At 43.5% G+C, this 21,492-nt stretch overlaps 1 long non-coding RNA gene and 1 pseudogene across 2 annotated transcripts in view; one reads left to right on the top strand and one right to left on the bottom strand.

The window, feature by feature from the left end:
• The window catches only part of LOC128929492 (uncharacterized), a 25,306-nt gene extending 14,084 nt beyond the window's left edge, over positions 1-11,222 (top strand). Inside the window, exon 3 of the long non-coding RNA XR_008476102.2 lies at positions 8,930-11,222. This is a non-coding gene — a long non-coding RNA (uncharacterized LOC128929492). The remainder of the gene's footprint in view (positions 1-8,929) is intronic.
• On the bottom strand, positions 244-21,492 carry LOC103787692 (small nuclear ribonucleoprotein E pseudogene; annotated as a pseudogene). The gene is made up of 4 exons (XR_001906667.5): positions 21,371-21,492; positions 7,620-7,719; positions 3,632-3,761; positions 244-2,555 (listed from the first exon to the last, which is right to left on the bottom strand). The product of XR_001906667.5 is annotated as a small nuclear ribonucleoprotein E pseudogene (transcript).

The raw sequence follows: 21,492 nt of genomic DNA, 5'->3' as shown, positions 1-21,492 counted from the left end.
TATGTATATATATGTAATCCATTCCATAGTCAGTTCAGAAAACTCAAAAGCATAGAAATGTAAGAAGTGAGAAGTGAATCCCCTATTATCCCATTCAACCAAAGATAACTTAAGTTTAGTATATACTTTTAGACTCATTTATATTTATATAAATGTATTTGTACATATATGTATATATATTTAACAGAATAGATTATTATGCATATCTTGTTTAGACTTTTTAAAAAAATAGAAACAGTCCCATAGCATTTATTGTCATCTTGTAATAACATAAGGGTAATCAGAACAATATGAATAAATGTTCATATTGGCAAAGGACATCTAAAAACAAACTGTATCCTTCTCAACAATTTCTCACTTCATTGATCATTTCTAGTTGGAGAGACAGGTTGTAGCAGAGTAACATTATCTCCTTTTAGCATCATCTGACCCAGTCGTTTTCGTGACTTTGTTTTAGAATGAATCTCTTCTGCATCACCTAATACAAGGTTCATATATTTGTCAATACCAATGACACAGCCTTCTATCCGCATATTCACTTGCTCATAGGGCCACACCTGAATCCACAATCTATTTTGTAAGTATCTGAAGATGAGGTTGATGGGCTGCACCATAACCTTCTGTACTTTCTGGCCCTGGCCAGGGTAAGCCATGGTGGAATTTCACAAAGCACACCCAGACGCTGCATCTGAAAGCAACTTCCAGAATCTAGTAGACTTTTTTTACACTTAGAGATGTATGTTAACATCTTTTCCATATGTCTATTTCATTAAGTGGCATAACAGAACATGCAATTAATAACCAACTAGTTATGAACATTTTAGGTTCAGTATTTTGCTATTATGCACATCCTACGAAGAATATCCTTGAACCTAGTTATCTTAAGTTCGTAATATATCTTAAGAACCTAGTTCCTATGTTAAGAACCTAGTTACCTACTTCTGTACATATATCTGAGTAAAATAAATTCTAAGCATTTGTCCCTCATACACATTGCAGAAATTATTTTCTCTAACTTGATGTTTGTGTTTTAACTTCATGTTTTTGACATTTAGAGTGTTTTAGGTAGTCAAATTTGTCTCTTTCAGTTTATAAGTTTTAGCCTTGGTGCTATTCTAAGCAGGCACTACCTCCATCAAGCCTGTAACAATCTTTAGAGCTGGGCATGGTGGCTCACGCCTGTAATCCCAGCACTTTGGGAGGCCAAGGTAGGAGGATCACTTGAGGCCAGAAGTTTGAGGGTAGGCTGGACAACATAGTGACACCTCATCTCTACAAAATAAACAAAGTTAAACAAATCAGCCAAGTGTAGGGTGCCCTTCTATAGTCTCAGCTACGAGGGAGGTTGAGGGGGGCGGATCACTTGAGCCCAGAAGGTTGAGGCTGCAGTAAACTGTGACAGAGTGAGGCTGTCTCAAAAAAAAAAAAAAAAAAAATGCTTGTTTTCTACCAATATTTTATTACAGTGTTACATTTTTACTTATTATATTTTAATGTAACAAAAATGTAACAAATAAAATATTTGTTACATGTTTATACTGTTAAGATCATCCATACTGTTTCTTTCTTTTTCTTTTCAGAGGAAAACAATTTGAAACAAACTGCCCTTCAGAGAGGCTCCCGCCCCCAGTGAATGACAGCAGAAATTCGCACAGCCCTCCATTGTTCTGCATAGTGTCTTTCTTTATACTATTTGTCAATCTGAAAAGAAAAACCTGTTTCCTTCTTCTTATACTTTACATCTTCTTTATTGTTCATAAAATCAATCTCTTGTTCTTTGTTTCTGTTTTGGAGACAAGGCCTCTCCCTGTGGCCCAGGCTGTGATGCATTGATGCTGTTACAGTGCAGCCTTGGCCTCCTGGGCTCAAACAGTCCTCCTGCCTCAGCCTCCCAGGTAGCTGGGACAACAGGTGCATGCCATCAAGCCTGGCTAATTTTTTTTTTTTTAATTTTTGTAGACATGGGGTCTCACTATGTTGCCCAACCTGGTCTCAAACTCTTGGGCTCAAGTAATCCACTCACCTTGACCTCCCAAAGTGGTGGGATTACAGATATGAGCCAACATGCCCAGCCCAACCTTTTAAGATATGTTTATTTACAATTACTATTTTTTCTCTTGAAAAGTATTTAATTACATGCTTGGTTAATTTTTCTCCTGGGCTTTAAAAAAATGAATTTGTAAGAGTTTGTCATATTTTCAAATACATTTAGAACAAGATCCAGAAGAAGAATGTGAAGGATATGGACCCTTTTAAAATTGTATCTGTTGCAAATATTTTGAATTGTATTTCAAACTGTATATGATGGTTTGGAGATAAAGCTAGAGGTTGTGCAATATCAGCTGTCATTCAGAGGTAAACACGAGGTCTAGGTCTCGAGGGGGTGGTTCTGGGTAGAGAAAACTTTCCAAAGAGTTTATGCTAAATAGCAAGACAAAGGAAATCCACAAAGAGCAAACAAGCAAGCACAAAGCATGGCTCATTCTCATGTTAATAGTCATCTGCTGATGGTGTCTTCGGGTGTATGAGTCCACTGGGCTCAAGCCAAAAACAGCCTAGGGAAACGGAAGAGAAAAGGAGCTAAAAAGAAAGGAAGAGAGAGAACTCAGAGGTCTTCGGGTCTCTCCAAGCCCATGATACTTTAGAACATGCTCTTGGGACACACTTGGAGATTGCTGTAGACGAGAGAGTGCATTTTGTTTCTGCTTTGATTTACCCTTGTGACGCATGGATGAGAACAGAGAATTAAATACACAAAGTACTGTGCAATGTAATAAAAATGTGTTTTTTCTGTTAAGCCAGAGCTCTAGGATCATAAAGCTTTATTGGCTTCAAATTACACCCTCTCCCCTCACTCCCACCAAGCAATTAGAGACCAGTGTATTCTACTCACCATGGAATCAGGTCAAAACAGAAAACAAATTATTTTTGAACGTAAGCCTTGCCTATAATGCTCAACGTCTCAAGATTGTGATTTTGCATCTCACTCTTTCCAAGGTCTGGACTCTCACAGGGACGCCTAGCTATGTGTGACATCATCATTAGCACCTCTATGTTGTATTAGAATGTGGACACATAGGTAAAAAGAACATGATGTTTCCCATCCCACTGTACCCACTGCCACTGATGTTGGCACATTATGTCAATGTTAGGCAGCTGTACCAGGAAATATCTCCTTTATACACTTGCTGCGAGAACACAGCCTCACATATTTATGCCAGATAAAGTCTCCCGATTTGACCTTTGGTGAACTTTTGTTTGTTATGAGTCTACTAACAGCACTGTTACTTAACGTTATCTGGTTATTATAGTAGAATGGTTGGAAAACGTTCTGAATGGCAATCAGTGTATATCCATTCACCTTTATGGCTATGAATTTCGGTGCATCCCTGCTGTCCCTCCAGGTCCCACTATGGCCCCACTACGACAGTGACCAGCAACTGAAAATCGACAGGAGTGTAATGGTCATGGCTGATGTCTTTTGCTTATTCCTGAATCTTAGAACTATTACTAATAGTCTACATAATATATGCTAAATAGAATTCGCTAAACAAAACACTCTATGCTGCTTGGAACCTTTCAGGGAAGACTCGTGATCTTCCACCACCTTGGAAGTACAGGGCAATCTCACCAAGTCAAGTACTTGTAGAAAAGTGTGGCTGACATCACTGTGTGAGGGATGCACATATATATTCTGCATATTCCAGGGACTCCTGGCTGCACCTGCAGCCGTCTTTTTTTCAATCTCTTTCATGTCTTTTCTAGAAGAAAAAAAAGCCTCAGTTTAGTGCTGGTGTGTCCCTAACCCCTTTGTAGTACTACAGCATTTGTCAGTTAACAGTTTTACTTAGAATTTTTTTTAGAAGATTTGTTTTCATTTTTACTTTTAAACGTAAATTTATTTTATATTTAAAATAAATAGAGAGGGAAGCACACATATATCTTCTGTATATGTCGCCCCAGATGGCAGATGCAAACAATTGTAGCCTCTGTTTCACGTGCCATTTTTTCCATGACGCTGAAATGTGATCAGTCTTATCTAATGAGGAGGTTAAGTCAAGGGGAAGAAAGATAGTGCAGAAGGAGTGGAAGAGAATGAGGAGAAACAGACAGAGGTGCACAGTAGGAAAGCAGATAAGCCTGCTTACTAGTGTTGACCTGTAGAACCTTCTAGAAACACTCCAAAAAGCTCTATTTCTCTCTAAAGCAACATAAGAGAAAGGCATCTTCATTTCTTTCTTTCTTTTTTTTGTTTTTTCCTTTTTGAGATGGAGTTTCGCTCTTGTTACCCAGGCTGGAGTGCAATGGTGCGATCTCAGCTCACCACAACCTCCGCCTCCTGGGTTCAGGCAATTCTCCTGCCTCAGCCTCCTGAGTAGCTGGGATTACAGGCAAGGGCCACCATGCCCAGCTAACTTTTTGTATTTTTAGTAGAGACGGGGTTTCACCTTGTTGACAAGGATAGTCTCGATCTCTTGACTTCGTGATCCACCCGCCTCGGCTTCCCAAAGTGCTGGGATTAAAGGCATGAGCCACGGCACCCAGCCGGGCATGTTCATTTCTTTATGCCATAGTTAGGATAGAAAAGCATAATTACATAGTCTGACTACTAAGCCACTCTGAGGATAGTCTTAAACTCTCTGGATTCAGAGACTTAAGTCTGTGCATGTAGAGAAACACTAGCCACACTTAATTCCACCTACCTGACCCTGAGTAACTCCCTAGCTGGGGTGACAAGTGAGGGGGACTGCAGGGATATAAAGCTGAGCACTGCAGCACAGGTGAGGGGAGTGACTGTGGAAGTTTGTATTGTTGAAGATAAAGACCTTTTGTGGACTGGCAGTGTAAAATGCATGCCGAACTTGGATGATCCCCCAACAGAAGCTTGTCTTACACAGAAAGCAGCAAACCACTATCACATCCCTTATGACATTTAATCTGTAAAGTTTTGTGTAACTTCACCATCTCAGGCCATTTTCTATAATTTCAGAATTTATTTATTTATTTAGAGACCGTCTCACTCTGTGGTCTAGGCTGGAGTGCAGTGGCGTGGTCTCCGCTCACTGCAATCTCCACCCCCCAGGTTCAAGCCATTCTCCTGCCTCAGCCTCCTGAATAGCTGGGATTACAGGTGCCCGCCAGCCTAAATATAGACTCTAAACTTCCATTGGCTTCCTAGGAACAAGATTAGGTAATAATAACTATGTTCACTAATAGTTTCTTAGATTCCCTTTATTCATAGTCAACTGTGTAGCCACATAATCACTTTATAAATAACACATGACTAGGCTTTTTATCTGCCCTATCTCACACTGTTTTATAATGCAGTGTTTTCCCTGCACCTTCTTTTTTTTTTTTTTTTTTTTTAACATCATACTCTCAAAGTGCTGGCACTGCAGGCATAAACCATCGTGCCCAGCCAGTCGTATTATTTTTTAACTCTTGCCTTGGCCTTTGTTCAGGCTTGAGTCATAAGGTCAATTAGTCATTGCTAGATAATGTACACGGTTTCTGGGCTGGTTTCGAAAAGCAAGGAGTGGGAGTAATCCAATTTGTGATGCAAACTTTGTTTACCAGAAGGTTTGTTACCAGATGGTAAACAAAGTGTTTGCCCTTATAGAAAAGTGTTTGTCCTTCACTTCTCATACAACTGAAGGTGAATACACATCAGAACAGCCACAGTCCCGGAAGCTTCCCAGGCCTTGGTGCATTGTTATGGAGATGAGCTTGTGCTAAAGATGGCTGCAGGTGCAGCCAGGAGTCCCTGGAATATGCAGAAAGACTCCTGACTGTGTAAATCGCTCCTAGATGGTTTAAGCAGTAGGCAAAGGGCACTGATTCAGTAATTGTGGACGAAACTGACGTCTGTCCTCCATTTCTTGAGGAGGTCTGAAACTTTTTTTTGAAAGATTATATTTTTAGGACAGTTTTAGGCTCAACATAAAATTAAGAGGGAGGTACAGAAATCTCCCGCACACCCTCTGCCCCCACATGCACAGCCTCCCTTATAGGCACCAGCATGGCACTTCTGTTACAATGACTGAATTCACATGCCATTATCATATAGAATTCAGAAATACCATAGCTTACACGAGGGTTCACTCTTGGTGTTGCGCGTTCTATGGTTCTGAACAAATGCTGTACATCCGCCATTATAGTATACACAGTACATTCACTGTTCTAAAAATCCTCTGTGGGTCTGAAACATTTTTGTTGTTGTTTTGGTTTTGGGGTTTTTTGTTGGGGCGGAGGGCAGAGTCTCACTCTGTCCCTTAGGCTGGAGTGCAGTGGTGTGATCACAGCTCACGGCAGCTCAACCTCCTGACTCAAGCAATCTTTCCACGTCAGCCTCCTGAGTACCTAGGAGACTACAGGCACACATCACCACCCCCCAATTTATTTCTTTATTTATTTTTATTTTTGAGAAAGAGTCTTGCTCTGTCACCCAGGCTAAAGTGCGGTGGTATGATCCTGGCTCACTGCAATCCCCACCTCCCAGGTTCAACCAATTCTGCCTCAGCCTCCAGAGTAGCTGAGACTACAGGTGCACACCACCACACCCAGCTAAGTTTTGTGTTTTTAGAAGAGATGGGGTTTCACCACATTGGCCAGGCTGGTCTCGAACTCCTGAACCCAAGCGATCCATCTGCCTTGGCCTCCCAATGTACTGGGATTACAGGCATGAGTCACTACTCCTGGCCTTAATTTTTAATTTTATTTTTTGTAGAGATGGAATCTTGCTGTTACCTAGGCTGGTCTCTAACTCCTGGGCTCAAAGGATCCTCCTGCCTGAGCCTCCCAAAGTTCTGGGATTACAGATGTAAACCACTGTCCCAGGTCTGAAACTTTTGTTTGTTTGTTTGTTTTTTGAGACAGAGTCTCGCTCTATCGCCAGGCTGGAGTGCAGTGGCCTGATCCTGGCTCACTGCAACTTTCATTTTCCAGTTTCAAGCAATTCTCCTGCCTCAGCCTCCCGAGTAGCTGGGACTACAGGCACGCACCACCATGCCCGGCTAATTTTTTGTACTTTTAGTAGAGACGGGGTTTCACCATGTTGGCCAGTAGGGTCTCAATCTCTTGACCTCGTGATCCGCCCACCTGGGCCTCCCAAAGTGCTGGGATTACAGGCGTGAGCCACCGTGCCCGGCCTAGGTCTGAAACTTTTTAAAGGAGAATGCCAATTGTTGACCCCTTTTCTTTTGATGCTGGGAAGGGAGTGCTTAAATGGGTAATGCTTTTCTTCTCAATGTGAAGGGGAGGCTCTTCCTAGTCTCTTTGGGGGTGATGGTTGCCTTTCGTCAAATGAAAGTTTGTGTCTGCTGTCTAGGAAGACATAAACAGAACCACCAATAAGCACTGTGGTTATAGCCAGAAAGGCCTGGTCCTGAGGCTGATTAATTGGGTGCAGCTCAGGCTGAATGTGCCCCAGGGACTGCAGAAGTCCCAGGTTCTTCTTGACTGCTTCTGCCAGATGTCTGTTGGCTCTTCAAGATAACCAGGCCCCTTTCTTTGTTTCACTAATCATTGGTTCTTTAGGACCTCGGCTGTGCCTGGGCCAGACCTGGAAAACTATTTACCAACCACTTTATCTATTGAAAACAGACAGTAGCTCTTTCTACCTTGATGGACAGCCTTGTAGTACAAGTCTTATCTCTTCTTCTGGGGACTTCAGCTTTTTTCATGGCCAAGTCTTTAGAGCCCTGATGCTCAGCATTGTGCCTGGAACAGAGAAGTCACGAAATATTTATTGGATGAATAAAGTAAAATATGAGTGTAGTGGAAACATTGTGACGTGTGAGAGACAACGATCAAACCCCTGACTCAGTCTCTCCAGTTACTGAATAATAATCATTATTACTGGTCTTCAAAAAAGTGTCGTGGTAGCACATCGAATCTCTAGTCAAGGCAAGACAATGCCTTGCAAGATAGATACAAAACTCTGCTTTTTACACAGGAAAAGACAGATACTTTTAGAAATTAGGCAGTTTGCCTAAAACCACATAGCCGTGAGAGGCAGGTTTGTCTCCTGTGCCCTCCTTATATGACACCACCTCTCCGAAGTTCCTAGAGGTGCACAAAATGAGGTTGCAGTTAGGAAAACTCAGTCCAATGCATGGCCTAGTAAATCAGGCAGTGCTGGAAAGTGCTGGAAAGTGCTGGAAAGTTCAGGGGAGGAGGGTAAATTTCTTGTCCTTAAAGTCCCTGCACAGCCCCACAGGGTGACAGCAAAGGCCTTGGTTGCCCGTTTCTCCTTAGCCTGGACATTGAACCCTGGGCACCATGTTGAAGGCCAGTAACCCACAAGGCTGCTGGCTGCCCACCCTGCCTCTTGCCTTCGAATTCTAAAAAGAGTTGAAACAATCAAGTATTGATGTCAAGTGGGGGGAAAAATCGTGCATTTCCAAATTGAAATTCAAAGTTAGTCCTTCTGAGACAGGCAAAGAGTATATGGAAATTGTTTAAGACAGCAAATTTCCCCCCAATTCTGCCTTCGTGTCTCAGCTGCTAACAGAAGTCTGCAGAACTCTAAGAAATTTTTAATCAGACCCTATGGCTGGCCTTGTTCTTCCCTCAGTGAACCCCCGAGAAGAGTATTCTGCCCCTAGAACGATCTAAAATAATCTCGAATCTAGAATGACTTCATTTCTACCTGTCTCTTCCAGAGCCTAGAAATGCTCAGTTTCTCTCTCTCTACCTTGCAGCCTCAAATCCCTAACTCTGGGGTGACTCACTCTCAAATCAGAGTAGATAATTTAAAGCATTGTTTAACCTAGGAAAACTCTCTCTAGGAAGAAAGGTTTACTCATCACCCTCCATGCAGTCACAGGAACCTTGACTAATTTAAGAACTGATAACAATGTGTACAGATTGTTTTCGAAATTCCACTTTTAGAGCATTGTTACTGATGAATATTTCTTCTCATCTATAGGTGTTAAGCTGCTGGAGAAGCCAGACTCACAGAGTCCTCAGAGGCAAGGATTCGAATCATGCCTCCACCATGACATAGCCCTGCAGCCTTGCACAGACTACTTAATCCTAATTTCCTGTATCTTAAAGAAGGAATAACAGCAGCACTTACCTCACTGGGCAGCTTCATGTGCTGAGATCATGCACATAGTGTACATAAACCTCTTAGTACATAACATGTGCTCAGTAGTCCCTGGGATTATCATTGTCATTCTCATATAGGAAGTACTGTGAAAATGCTTGTCCTATAAAGAATATTTGCTGGAGTTTGCTCCTAGTTCTAATTTCTTTTTTTTTTTTTTTTTTTTGAGACAGTCTTGCTCTGTCACCCAGGCTGGAGTGCCAGTGGCACAATTGATCTCAGCTCTTTGCAACCTCCACCACCCAGGTTCAAGTGATTCTCCTGCCTCAGCCTCCCGAGTAGCTGGGATTACAGGTGTGGCCACTGTGCCTCCTCCCCCCTCTACTTTTTTTTTTTAAATCTTTGCTGCTAAATAAATTAACCCATTAAAAAAACAGTTGGGGAACAAAAACACCTGCAAAAATATGAATTAAAGAATGCCAGGGGAGGGGAGTTGTTCTTTTTTCTTCTCCTGTACTTTAGAATGTTTGGCTTCTTTATTTATGTGGCAGGACTGTATCCTCAGCAACTTAGCGGCATGGCCGATATCAGTCAGCCGCCTTGGAGGGTGATAAAGAGCTGCTGGCAGAAGATAGGGTGAAAAGAGCACAATAGAAACGTATGTAGATGCCCAGTGCACACAGATGCTTTTGTGTCTCTCTTGTTTTCAGCAGAGTACAAAATAATGACATATATCAGAGTTTGCAAACTGCACCCAGCCACCTAGTATTTTTTTTTTTTAACTATCTTGAAACAATTCTAAATCTACAGGAAGTTGCAAAAATATTACAGAGAGCTCTGTACCCTTCACCCAGCTCACCTTCTCCACAATGGTTGGATATTAAGCAACTATCAGCTATCACACTTTTTTTTTTTTTTTGAAACGGAGTCTTGCTCTGTCACCCAGGCTGGAGTGCAATGGTACGATCTCGGATTACTGCAGCCTCCATCTACCTCCTAGGTTCAAGTGATTCTTGTGCCTCAGCCTCCAAAGTAGCTGGGATTACAGGTGTGTGCCTCTACACCTGGCTAATTTTTGTATTGTTCATAGAGATGGGGTTTCAACATGTTGGCCAGGCTGGTCTCCAACTCTTGACCTCAAGTGATCTGCCTGCCTTGGACTCCCAAAATGCTGGGATTACAGACGTGAGCCACCGCGTGTGGCCAGCTATTGCTTTTTGAAGATGGTTGTGCTGGGAACAATATACTAGAATTATTTGCTGCAAAATGCTGCAAAACCCCTGCAGGCTCACCCCACCCAAACCGCTGACTTTGAAAAGAATCTGAATTCATAGTTCCCCAGGCAACCTTCCGAAATCTACACATGCAGACCCTTTCCTCTGATTTGGTTGATCCGGTTTACTCTTTTCCCTTAGGGGATTTCTGTCACCCACCGCGGATGCCACTGTCCACTGTGATGAGGAGAAAGGGGAAACTTGAAAGCGGGGCAGCTTCAGTCCCTGCCATGATGACACCGAGGGGTTGCAGTGGAGGAGGAGTCTAGACTATATTCCTGGTTTCATCCAACTCATGTTCATCAGTGGCCACCTGGGGAAGAGACCCCAGTCCAAAGGGAGAGAGATGGGCTGTGCCATCGTGTCAGTAAGAGAGGTGAAGTGACTGATGAAAGGTGAAAGACATACACTAATGAGAGTGATCCCCTCTGAGACGCATACCAGTACGTGAGGAGTCCTGAAACGGACGGAGTTTTAGTCACAAGTGGTGGCACACACCTGAAGTCCCAGCTACTCAGGAAGCTGAGGTGGGAGATCACTTGAGCATAGGAGTTTAAAGCTGTAGTGAGCTAGGATCACACCACTGCACTCCAGCCTGTGGGACAGAGCAGTATCCTGACCTATTTAAAAAATAATAAATAGGTGTGGTGGTTCACACCTGTAATCCCAGCACTTTGGTATCACCTGAGGTTTTCGATAAGCCTAGATCGCACCATTGCATTCCAGCCTGGGCAACAAAAGCGAAAGTCCTTCTCAAAATAATAATAATAATAATAATATAATAAATTAATTAATTTTAAAAATCCCAATTTGAGTCAGAAAATACAGAATAATCTCAAAAGAAAATAAGTCCCAGCTAACCCTACCATCCTGTAGTAAAATAAAACAAAAGTTGTTGCTCTCTTTTTTTGTCTATAAAAAGATGTATGTTATAAGAAAACTGTTAAGAAATTTCAACCATGTGGCTCAGGAAAGAAGTTAGTGATGTTTTCCTTTCTGGAATTATATTGTCCAACTTTTCTGTTAAGTTTACCAAATGCTGTGTTTTCCTTCCTTTCTTCTTTGCATTTATGTGTGTGAGTGTGTATGTGTTTTACAAATTGATCTTACTCTGCATATACTGTTTTATATATTACTTTTCTTTACCTTAATCTTAGAACATACATCATGATTATTTTTGTAAGTCATGTGAGTTATCTTTTAGAACTCTTCGTTACTACAAGAAGAGAACATCTACATCATAGAAAATTGGAAAATACAGGCATAAAATTAAAAATAAGACCACTAATCTTTCACCTCTCACTCAGCTCACTATTATCACACCTTAGAGCACTTACCTTGGACACTATTTCTAATCCTGTGTGTTGTGTGTGTATATACACAAAGCAACAAAGTGAACTGCACACTTTTGTTTGTTTTTGAGATAGCATCTGGCTCTGTTACCTCGGCTGCAGTGCAGTGCTACGATCTCGGCTAACTGCAATTCTGCCTCCTGGGTTCAAGCGATTCTCTTGCCTCAGCCTCCCGAGTAGCTGGGATTACAGGCATGTGCCACCACACCCAGCTAATTTTTATATTTTCATAGAAACAAGATTTTTTTCATGTTAGACAGCCTGGTCTCAAACTCCTGACCTTGTGATCCTCCCACCTCGGCCTCCCAAAGTGATGGGATTACATGTGTGAGCCATCATGTCCAGCTGAATTGCACACTTTAAAGGGGTGAGTTTTATGGTATACAATTCTCTCAATAAACTTAAAAATGTTGCCAAAACATATTTAGAGAATGATCACCTTTTGGAGAGAGAGAGAGACAAAGTGTGTGTGTGTGTGTGTGTGTGTGTGCGCGCGCACGTGTCTCCTCCAGCATCGGAACATCCTAAATAAACCTGAACATTCAAGTTTATCCAAAACAGTGTCCCACACAGGGTGTGTTCATCTGGTTACATCCTTTAAGCCTCTGGTTACGTCCTTTATGATCTTCTGTAGTGATGAAGCATTAAGTTTAATGGTGGCTCGTCATGCAATGATCATCTGCTTCATTAGACAGAGGAGGAAGTGAAGGCTCAGTAAGGGTGTGGGATCTATGGTACTTGTAAGTCGAGTCAGGACTCTGTGATACAGAGCACTCGCCAGCACTCAACAGCCTCCACTACATCCACCACGTTGTTCTCATGGCACTTGCTGAAGCCTCACAGAACAACTGTATTTCTCTTCCTCAAAATGGTACCCTCCTCCCCTTCCAGCCATTAGCTACTCCCCACCTGGGCCCTAAGTTGGGTGCTGGGGATGTAGCAATGAAAGGTGGAAGAGCCCTTTTCAAGAAGGCTAGACTGGGCATAGTGGCTCACTCAGTGTAATCCCAGCACTTTAGGAGGCCAAGGCAGGCAGATCACCTGAGGCCAGGAGTTAGAGACCAGCCTGGCCAACATGGTGAGACCTTGTCTCTACTTAAAAAAAGAAAGAAAGAAAAACACAAAAATTAGCCAGGCTTGGTGGTGTGCACCTCTAGTCCTAGCCCCTCAGGAGACTGAGGCAGGAGAATCACTTGAACTAGGAGGCAGAGATTGCAGTAAGCCAAGAGCAAGCCGCTGCACTCCAGCCTGGGCGACAGAGCGAGACTCCGTCTCAAGAAAGAAAAGAAAAGAAAAGAAAAAAAGAAAGAAAGAAGGAACGAGGGAGGGAAAAGAAGGAAGGAAGAGAGAGAGAGAGAGAGAGAGAGCGAGCGCACGCGCCTGTTACCAGGACTGAAGAAAAAAGAAGGGATCACATCTTGGGGATCAGATAGGAACTCAATTTTGGCCCTAGGGCCCAAAAAGTTTTCAGGGCCAGACTTACAGTGTCCAAGGAAAGAAGGAAAGAAGGAGAGGAAGGGAAGGAAGGGAGAGAAGAAGGAAGGGAAGGAGAGCAGGAGGGAGGAAGGGAGGGAGAGCGGGAGGGAGGGAGGAAGGAAGGAAGGAAGGAAGAAAGGAAGGAAGGAAGGAAATGGAAAGGCAGGGAGGGGAGAAGGGAGGGGAGAAGAAGAGAAGGGAGAAGGAAAAAGGGAGGGAGGGATTGATTAATCCTTAAACAACTTCAGGGATGTTTTTTCATGCAGTAAATAGCTTCACTTTATTGATGAAGAAATGGAGGCTCAGCAGTTCCCTGAATTTCCTCCAGTCCCTAGAACACATCTAAATACCCCAGTTTGACTTTCAGCAGACGGGAAGCAGGCAGCAGGCAGTGTAAATATGTGTAACTATGGCCTCCCAAGTCGACTCTTCCTCGTCTGCAATCCTGTGCCCGGCCAAGTGCTCAGCATACCCCGGGTCGGCCTTCTGGATGGTGGCTGTTATGTGACACCACCTCCTGCCATCTCTTACACTGCACTCACATTTTGCCTGCGTGGTCGTAACAACAAATGATCAGTGCAGTGTCCATTTCTGTATCTGTTGCTGTTTTAACTAAATGTAGAAAGTTCCCTGGGAGTTGCAAAGGTAACTTTTGGAGGGCCTAGGGCAGACTGTGTCTTAAAGAGGCAGCCTCGGGAAGTGGGAAGCATTGTAACAGGAGTGAAGGTTGACATAGCCCAGGTGGTCAAGGACACAAGGTGAGAGTCTTCCTGCCTGACCTTCATTATTGGTGATTGGTCCGCTAAGGACCAATAAAACGTCTAGGAGCCTATCCAAGCGATTTAGAATTACAGAGGTGCCGGTAGGCACCAGGCTTATAAATCTGCCTTTTATTATCTGGTTGGCTTAGCCAAGTCTCCAAAAGGAACAGTAAAAGTTTTATGATGTACTTTAACGAGCTGACTTTCGGAGTCAGGCTTTGTCCTGGATGAAATTTCCCCAGCGGCAATCGAGATCAGCTAGATCTCCTAACCCTGCTCAGAGTCCATTTGTTGTTAGACTGTTGATCAGAATCATTTTCTCATTCAAAACAGTGAAATGTCTTTTTGTGTGTGTGTGTGTGGGAGGCACGGAGTAACAGGAGCATCTGCCCCACTCCCTAAATGTCAGCACACATTGATACGAGTAGACGCGCGGCCTTTCCACTTTGGTTTGGTTTGGTTGTTTTTTTTAAGACGAAGTCTTGCTCTGTCACCCAGGCTGGAGTGCAGTGGTGTGATCTTGGTTCACTACAACCTCTGCCTCCCAGGGTCAAGCGATTCTCTGGCCTCCTAAGTAGCTGACATTACAGGCACGCACCACCATGCCTGGCTAATTTTTGTATTTTTAGTAAAGACGGGGTTTCACCATGTTGTCCAGGTGGCTGGTCTCAAACTCCTGACCTCACCTGCCTTGGCCTCCCAAAGTGCTGGGATTACTGGTGTAAGCCGCCACTAAAATTCATTTCTTAGATAGAAAATGCAACACTAGTGCCTAAACAGTCAGCTTATTATTGGTCTGGTTAATCTAAGAGTTTATCTGCCCAAAAGCAAATTCTAGTATCATTTTATCACTGGTTCAATATATGAGCCAAAACAAACAAACAAACAAAACTGATGCTCTCATTACTTCATGCTACAGAAAAAAGAATGTTTTAAAATAATTATAAAACATAAAGGCCCAATTTTAAAAGAAGCTGATCTAAAATTTTATATATAAGTAAGGGTGGTTACCTTCTGGGTTGTCCTCATGGTTCAATGTTATCATTGCCAAGAAAAGTTCTGGAAACTTTTCTGAGCCCAAAGTTTGTTCTTTGGATATCCCCTAGGGTGAGAAACCTTTTTCCTTGGAGCTTTGCTTTCTGTAAACAGCTTGAAGTTAATTCTTTCAGTAATGCAGGTGGCCCATCTGGGCAACACTGTGTGGATCTAAAACCCAGTTTGGACCCAGAGAATGCATTTTCTTGTGCAGTTCATAAATCCATCCTGAAAGCAACCCCAGAAGAGTTTCAGATGTGTTTTAAACAAAGTAAAGATCATAGATAAGAAACAGAGCTTCCCAAGCGGCTGTTTTAAAGTTATTATTAATCTGGCTAGAAATCACAATGCATTTAAAAAATAAATTTATGTGATTTTATAGCCATGGCTCAGACACGTACACTTCTGGAGGTGAAAATGCTTTAGGGAGAGATAAAGAGAACTTTAAAATGGTTTACTTTTCAAGTACGTGCTTAGGGGAAAAATAATTTTATTGCCTTCGCCACCATGCACAAAAGAGTGAGATGAGAACTATTCCATGTCTCCCAATGCTGCTGTTTTGCAGAGAGACTTACAGAGAGTTGAGAACAGAAATGAAATAACGCAGAAGTGGTGGTGATCAGGGGCCTGTAACTCAGTTTATGATTTGGGAACCGTGTTGTTTCCCTCCCTCATTCAACGCCATCTTTCCCTTACAAAAGCATTCATGCTAGTAACCTAAAGATTCAACAATTGTGAGTTTAACATCAAGGCTAGTCCAGATCCCAAATAAAACACAGAATGGCTTGCATTTATATATTGCTCTTTTTTTTTTTTAAGACAGAGTCTCACTCTGTCACCCAGGCTGGAGTGCAGTGGTGTAATCTCAGCTCACTGCAGCCGCTGCCTCCCAGGTTCAAGTGATTCTTATTTCTCAGGCTTCTGAGTAGCTAAGACTACAGGCACCTGCCACCACACCCAGCTAATTTTTTTATTTTTTGCAGAAACGGGGTTTCACTCTGTTGGCTAGGCTGGTCTTGAACTCCTGACCTCAAGTGATTCCCCTACCTTGTCCTCCCAAAGTGCTGGGATTACAGGAGTGAGCCATGTGCCCGGCCACTTTAGATTTTTTACAGAACTTGCTTGCATGAGCCTTCTGACAAGTGGACAAAGCTAGGTTTTCCCCCTTTTAAAGATGGAGGTTTTAATTTTTTGTTTGTATTTATTTTTATGTATTTATTTAGAGGCAGCCTCAGGAAGTGGGAAGCATTACAGGAGTGAAGGTTGACACAGCCCAGGTGGTCAAGGGCACAAGATGAGAGCCTTCCTGCCTGACCTTCATTATTGGTGATTGGTCCACTAAGGACCAATAAAGTGTCTAGGAGACGCTTTTCACATAGCATCTCACTCTTCACATAGACTCCAGTGGTGTGATCAGAGCTCACGGCAGCCTCCACCTCCTGGGCTTAAGTGATCCTCCCGCCTCAGACTTCCAAGTAGCTGGAACCATGCCCGGCTAATTTTTTCTTTTCCCTCCCTTCCTCATTCCTTTCCCTTTTCCCTTTTCCCTTTTCCCTTTCCCTTTCCCTTTCCCTCTCCCTTTCCCTCCTTCCTTCTTCTTTCGCTCTCTCTGAGACACAAATGCACTTTTAAAAATATATTTTTTTGGCTGGGTGCAGTAGCTCACACCTGTAATCTCAGCACTTAGGCAAGCCAAGGCAGGCTGATCACCAGCTCAGGAATTTGAGACCAGCCTGGGCAACATGGTGAAACCCCATCTCTACCACACACACACACACACACACGCACGCACGCATGCACACACACAAAATTAGGCTGGCATGGTGGCCCGGGACTGTAGTCCCAGTTACTCAGGAGGCTGAGGTGAGAGGTTGGCTTGAGCCCAGGAGTTGAAGGCTGCAGTGATCAGTGATTGCACCACTGCCCTCCAGCCTGGGTGACAGAGCAAAACTCTGTCTCAGAAAAAAAAACAAAAGGATTTTAGAAACAGGGCCTTCCTATGTTGCCCAGACTGGTCTCATACTCCTGGCTGCAAGGGCTCTTCCACCTTAGCCTCCCATAGCATAGTGCCCAGCTAAGATGAGGATACTGACGTGCAGAGGGCAGAGTGCTTTGCACAAAGTTACAGGACTGGTCAGCAACTGACACAGACTCAGGCATCTGGGTCCTGTTAACTCCTAGGTCAAGCTTCCTTCATGGCCATACATGCTTCTGGAACTGAACTAAAATCAGCACAGAACTACGCATTCCAAAGTTTGCAATGAAGTACGGTATACTCAAAATGTAACTTACTATGAACTCTTTTAGACCTCGTGCTGAATAGTGGGGATTTATAACCATGCCATCCAGCTGAATGATGAAATTTTTAAGCTAAGGTTTATGTCTCCTTTTCCCCACTTTTCCTTTCTTGCCTCCCCACAGGCAGCCACTCTTGTGGGTGAGCGATTTAACATTTCAGCTGTGCTTTCTGCATGAAGACGATTGGCTTGGGCTTTGGTGTAAAGCATCTAAGGTGTAACAGATCTTCTGAGATGTGGTAATCCCTGCTGCTCACCTGCCTCTTTCCTGAGTTGAGTGAGACTGGGGGCAGGTGGGGAGTGGAGTGAGGCTTGCACAGGGAAAGACCATTGAGCCAACCAGGATCCTGTGACATCAGAGCTGAGCAGGTGAGATAGCAAAGGGAAATTCTGCCTCCCCGAGTACTAAATTGGTCTCTTTTCCCAACAGTTTCACTCTTTCCCGGAAAGCACATGGAGCAGAGTGAAGTAAGTGAAGTGTTTACTAGAAGCCCCCGCCCCCCACTTTTCTTTTCACGTTCAGATGGTCCTCAAGGGGACTCAATAAGACACCTAGCTCCATGTCTACTCACACCAGGCTCCCTTTCCAGCAACCAGCCAGGCCTTGCTGTTTTCCTTTTTTCTTTTTCTTTTTTTTTAAACAGGGTCTCACTCTGTCGCCCAGGCTGGAGTACAGTATCACATTCTCGGCTCACTGCAACCTCCACCTCCTGGGTTCAAGCGATTCTCCTGCCTCAGCCTCTGAGTAGCTGGCACTACAGATACCGGCCACCATGCCTAGCTGATTTTTGTATTTTTAGTAGAGACAGGGTTCCACCATGCGGGCCAGAGCAGTTTCGAACTTCTGGCCTCAAGTGATCCACCTACCTTGGCCTCCTGAAGTGCTGGGATTACAGGCGTGAGCCACCACCCCTGACCCTCAATTTCTGTTTTTTTGTCCCCACTGGACATTACCAACTCAGACTTGCTCCAGCTGTGACTTCCAAAGAGATGATTTTGTAAACTAAACTGATAAAGGGAAAGGATTAAGGAGATACCAGAAAAGGGCTATTTGTGCATTTGAACTGCAGTTTATGCTTTTGCTTTCCCTGCCTTGCAGGATTGTTTTGACCAGAGGGAATTTTCCTGCCCAGGGCAGCGAACAGCCCCAAGGCAGGGCTGGAGGAAGAGATCTTTGTATGTAAACAGTGCTTGCTGATCTAGGCCCACAGTGGGAGGAAAGGTGGCTCAGCCTTCACATTTAGGAACGCCTTTAATTCGGATCCTTGAGATTCTCTCCAAATAAGATTAAATATAGCTTCAAACCTTTGTCTATTACCAGACTAGTTAGCCTATCAGGCACTATGGACCATTCGTTTTTGTTTTTTGTTTGATTGTTCCTGTTTTTGTTTTTGTTTTGAGACAGTCCTGCCCTGTTACCCAGGCTGGAGTGCAGTGGTGCAATCTTGGCTCACTGCAACCTCACCCTCCTGGGTTCAAGTGATTCTCCTGCCCCAGCCTTCCTAGTAGCTGGGATTACGGGCACATGCCACCATTCCTGGCTAGTTTTTGTATATTTAGTAGAGACCGGGTTTCACCATGTTGACCGGGCTGGTCTCAAACTCTTGACCTCAAGTGATCCGTCCTCCTCAGCTTCCCAAAGCACTGGGATTACAGGCATCAGTCACCACACCTGGCTCCAATTGTTTTTTGTTTTTAATTTTCTATTAGTCATATTTTATTTGTGTGTGTTTTTTAATTGATGTGTAACAGATGTATGTTTATGGTTTATGTAATTATTTTTTGACTATGACAGTCTATTTTAGTATAATATATTATATAGTGTATTTTTTTTTCTTTTGTTTTCTAAGACAGAGTCTCACTGTGTCACCCAGGCTGGAGTGCAGTGGCGCAATCTCAGCTCACTGCAACCTCTGTCTCCTGGGCTCAGCCTTCCTAGTAGTTGGGATTATAGTCATACACCACCATGCCCAGCTAATTTTCGTATTTTTGATAGAGATGGGATTTCACCATGTTGGCCAGGCTAGTCTCGAACTTCTAACCTCAAGTAATCTGCTCACCTCAGCCTCCCATCAAAGTGCTGGGATTACAGGCATGAGTCACCGTGCCTGGCTCCAATTGTCTTTTGTTTTTAATTTTCTAGCACTCATATTTTATTTTGTGTGTTTTTAATTGATGCATGACAGATGTATGTTTATGGTTTATGTAATTATTTTTTGATTATGAGAGTCTATTTTAGTATAATATATTGTATACTATATATTTTTTTCTTTTATTTTCTAAGACAGAGTCCTGCTCTGTCACCCAGGCTGGAGTGCAGTGGCGCCATTTTAGCTCACTGCAAACTCTGCCTCCTGGGCTCAAGCGATTCTCCCACTTCCACCTCTCGAATAGCTGGAATTACAGGCATGCACCACTGTGCCCAGCTAATTTTTGTATTTTTAGTGAAGAGGAGTTTCACCATGTTGGCTAGGTTGGTCTCGAACTCCTGACCTCAAGTGACCTGCCTGCCTCAGCCTCCCAAAGTGCTGGGATTACAGGCTGGAGTACATTGGGGCGGTCTCAGCTCACTGCAGCCTCCGCCTTGGCCTCCCAAAGTGCTGGGATTACAGGAGTGAGCCACCACATCTGGCCTCATGATGTATATTTTCTGCCCTAGCCCTAGAGTCAGCCATTTCTTCAAGGAGCTCTGTTTCCTTTTATTGGAGGATACTAGACAGAAACCAAGATCAGGGTGCCAGGTGTGCTCATTGCCCCTGGAGTGTCATTACTTCTGGGCCATCTCAGCTGAAAGAGCAAAGAAACATATGTGTGTGTGTGAACCTTAGCATACACACCCATCTTTAAGAATTTCTATATGGAATCGCTGTATCTATACAAGCTAAACATGAGTTCACATCAACTCCAACTCCAATCCAGGATCACACGGATCATTCTAGCCTCTCCTTGTTCACCTGTAACTTCCTTCTCCAACAACCTGGCTCCCACTATCTGCCATCTACTTACTTAACTGCTCATTTATTTTTTAAAAAATTTAAAATGGGCCAGGCACAGTGGCTCACACCTTTAATCTCAGCACTTTGGAAGGCCGAGGTGGGCAAGTCATGAGGTCAGGAGTTCGAGACTGGCCTGGCCAATGTGGTGAAACCCCGTCTCCTCTGAAAATACAAAAATTAGCTGGGTATGGTGGCACTTGCCTGTAATCCCAGCTACCCAGGAGGCTGAGGCAGAAGAATTGCTTGAACCCAGGAGGTGGAGGTTGCAGTGGGCCAAGATCATGCTACTGCACTCCAGCTTGGGCAACAAAGTGAGACTTTGTCTTAAAAAAAAAAAAAAAATTGAATGTTAGTACCATCAGTGCCATTATTTTTTCTGATGCCCTCACTGTCCCAAATCGGGCCAGTGGGATCCCTTTTCCACCATTTCCTCTTCCACATCACCATCAGTCTTTGAGCACAGCTCACTGTTTTCTGGCATAAGCAGATACTCTAGAAATCAGCCACAACATCAGAGACTCCTAATTTCTTTTTTCCCCTCATTCCTTTTAATAGGAAAGTTGCTGTGTTTACAGAGTAAGAGCTGCCAGCCTGGTTTGCTAATTGCTCCAGGGTTTTTATTGCGTCTAGGCCACTTTAGTGGACAGAGCTCATCATCTCTATATCATAAATTTTTACTGATGCTTCCAGTCATACCCACATCCAACACTGGGGGTGAAGTTAAGACGTGTCTGAGAAAATCCTTAGAGAAATGATGGACAATTGTCTCATGGGACTGAAAATAGACAATAGGAATAAATTTTGTTTTTTCTTTTTTCTCCTTCTTTCCTTCCTTTTCATTCTTCCATGAACTTCCGGTGAAGAACTGAGTTAATCCTTCTAATTCCTAGCTTGTTTCCAGCACAACCGCGGCAGGGCACGTTTGTTTATTTTTCTTCTTCGTACCACACAGCTGCCCAAGTGATCTTTTATTACATCAATCAGATCATGCCACTCCTTCCCTCTCGACCCTCCCACAGCTTCCCGTCACACTGGGAGTAAAACACCTTGCTTCTGGTTACCCTCCGACATTTTCCCTCCCCTCTGTTTCTCCTCTTCAGCCACTCTGGCCTCATTGTACTTCAACTTACCAGAGATGTTGCAGCCCCCAAGGCCTGTGCATGAATATTCATCCTCCATCTCCAGGTAGCTCCCTCTCTACTGCATCCAGAACTCTGCTCGCATTCCCCCTCCCCTACCGGAAGTAGCTCTC

This window comes from Callithrix jacchus, chromosome 13, assembly GCF_049354715.1.
Source record: "Callithrix jacchus isolate 240 chromosome 13, calJac240_pri, whole genome shotgun sequence".
Taxonomy (NCBI): Eukaryota; Metazoa; Chordata; class Mammalia; order Primates; family Cebidae; genus Callithrix; species Callithrix jacchus.
The sequence above is the reverse complement of the archived record's forward strand: the minus strand, read 5'-3'. Positions and strand labels throughout refer to the sequence as shown.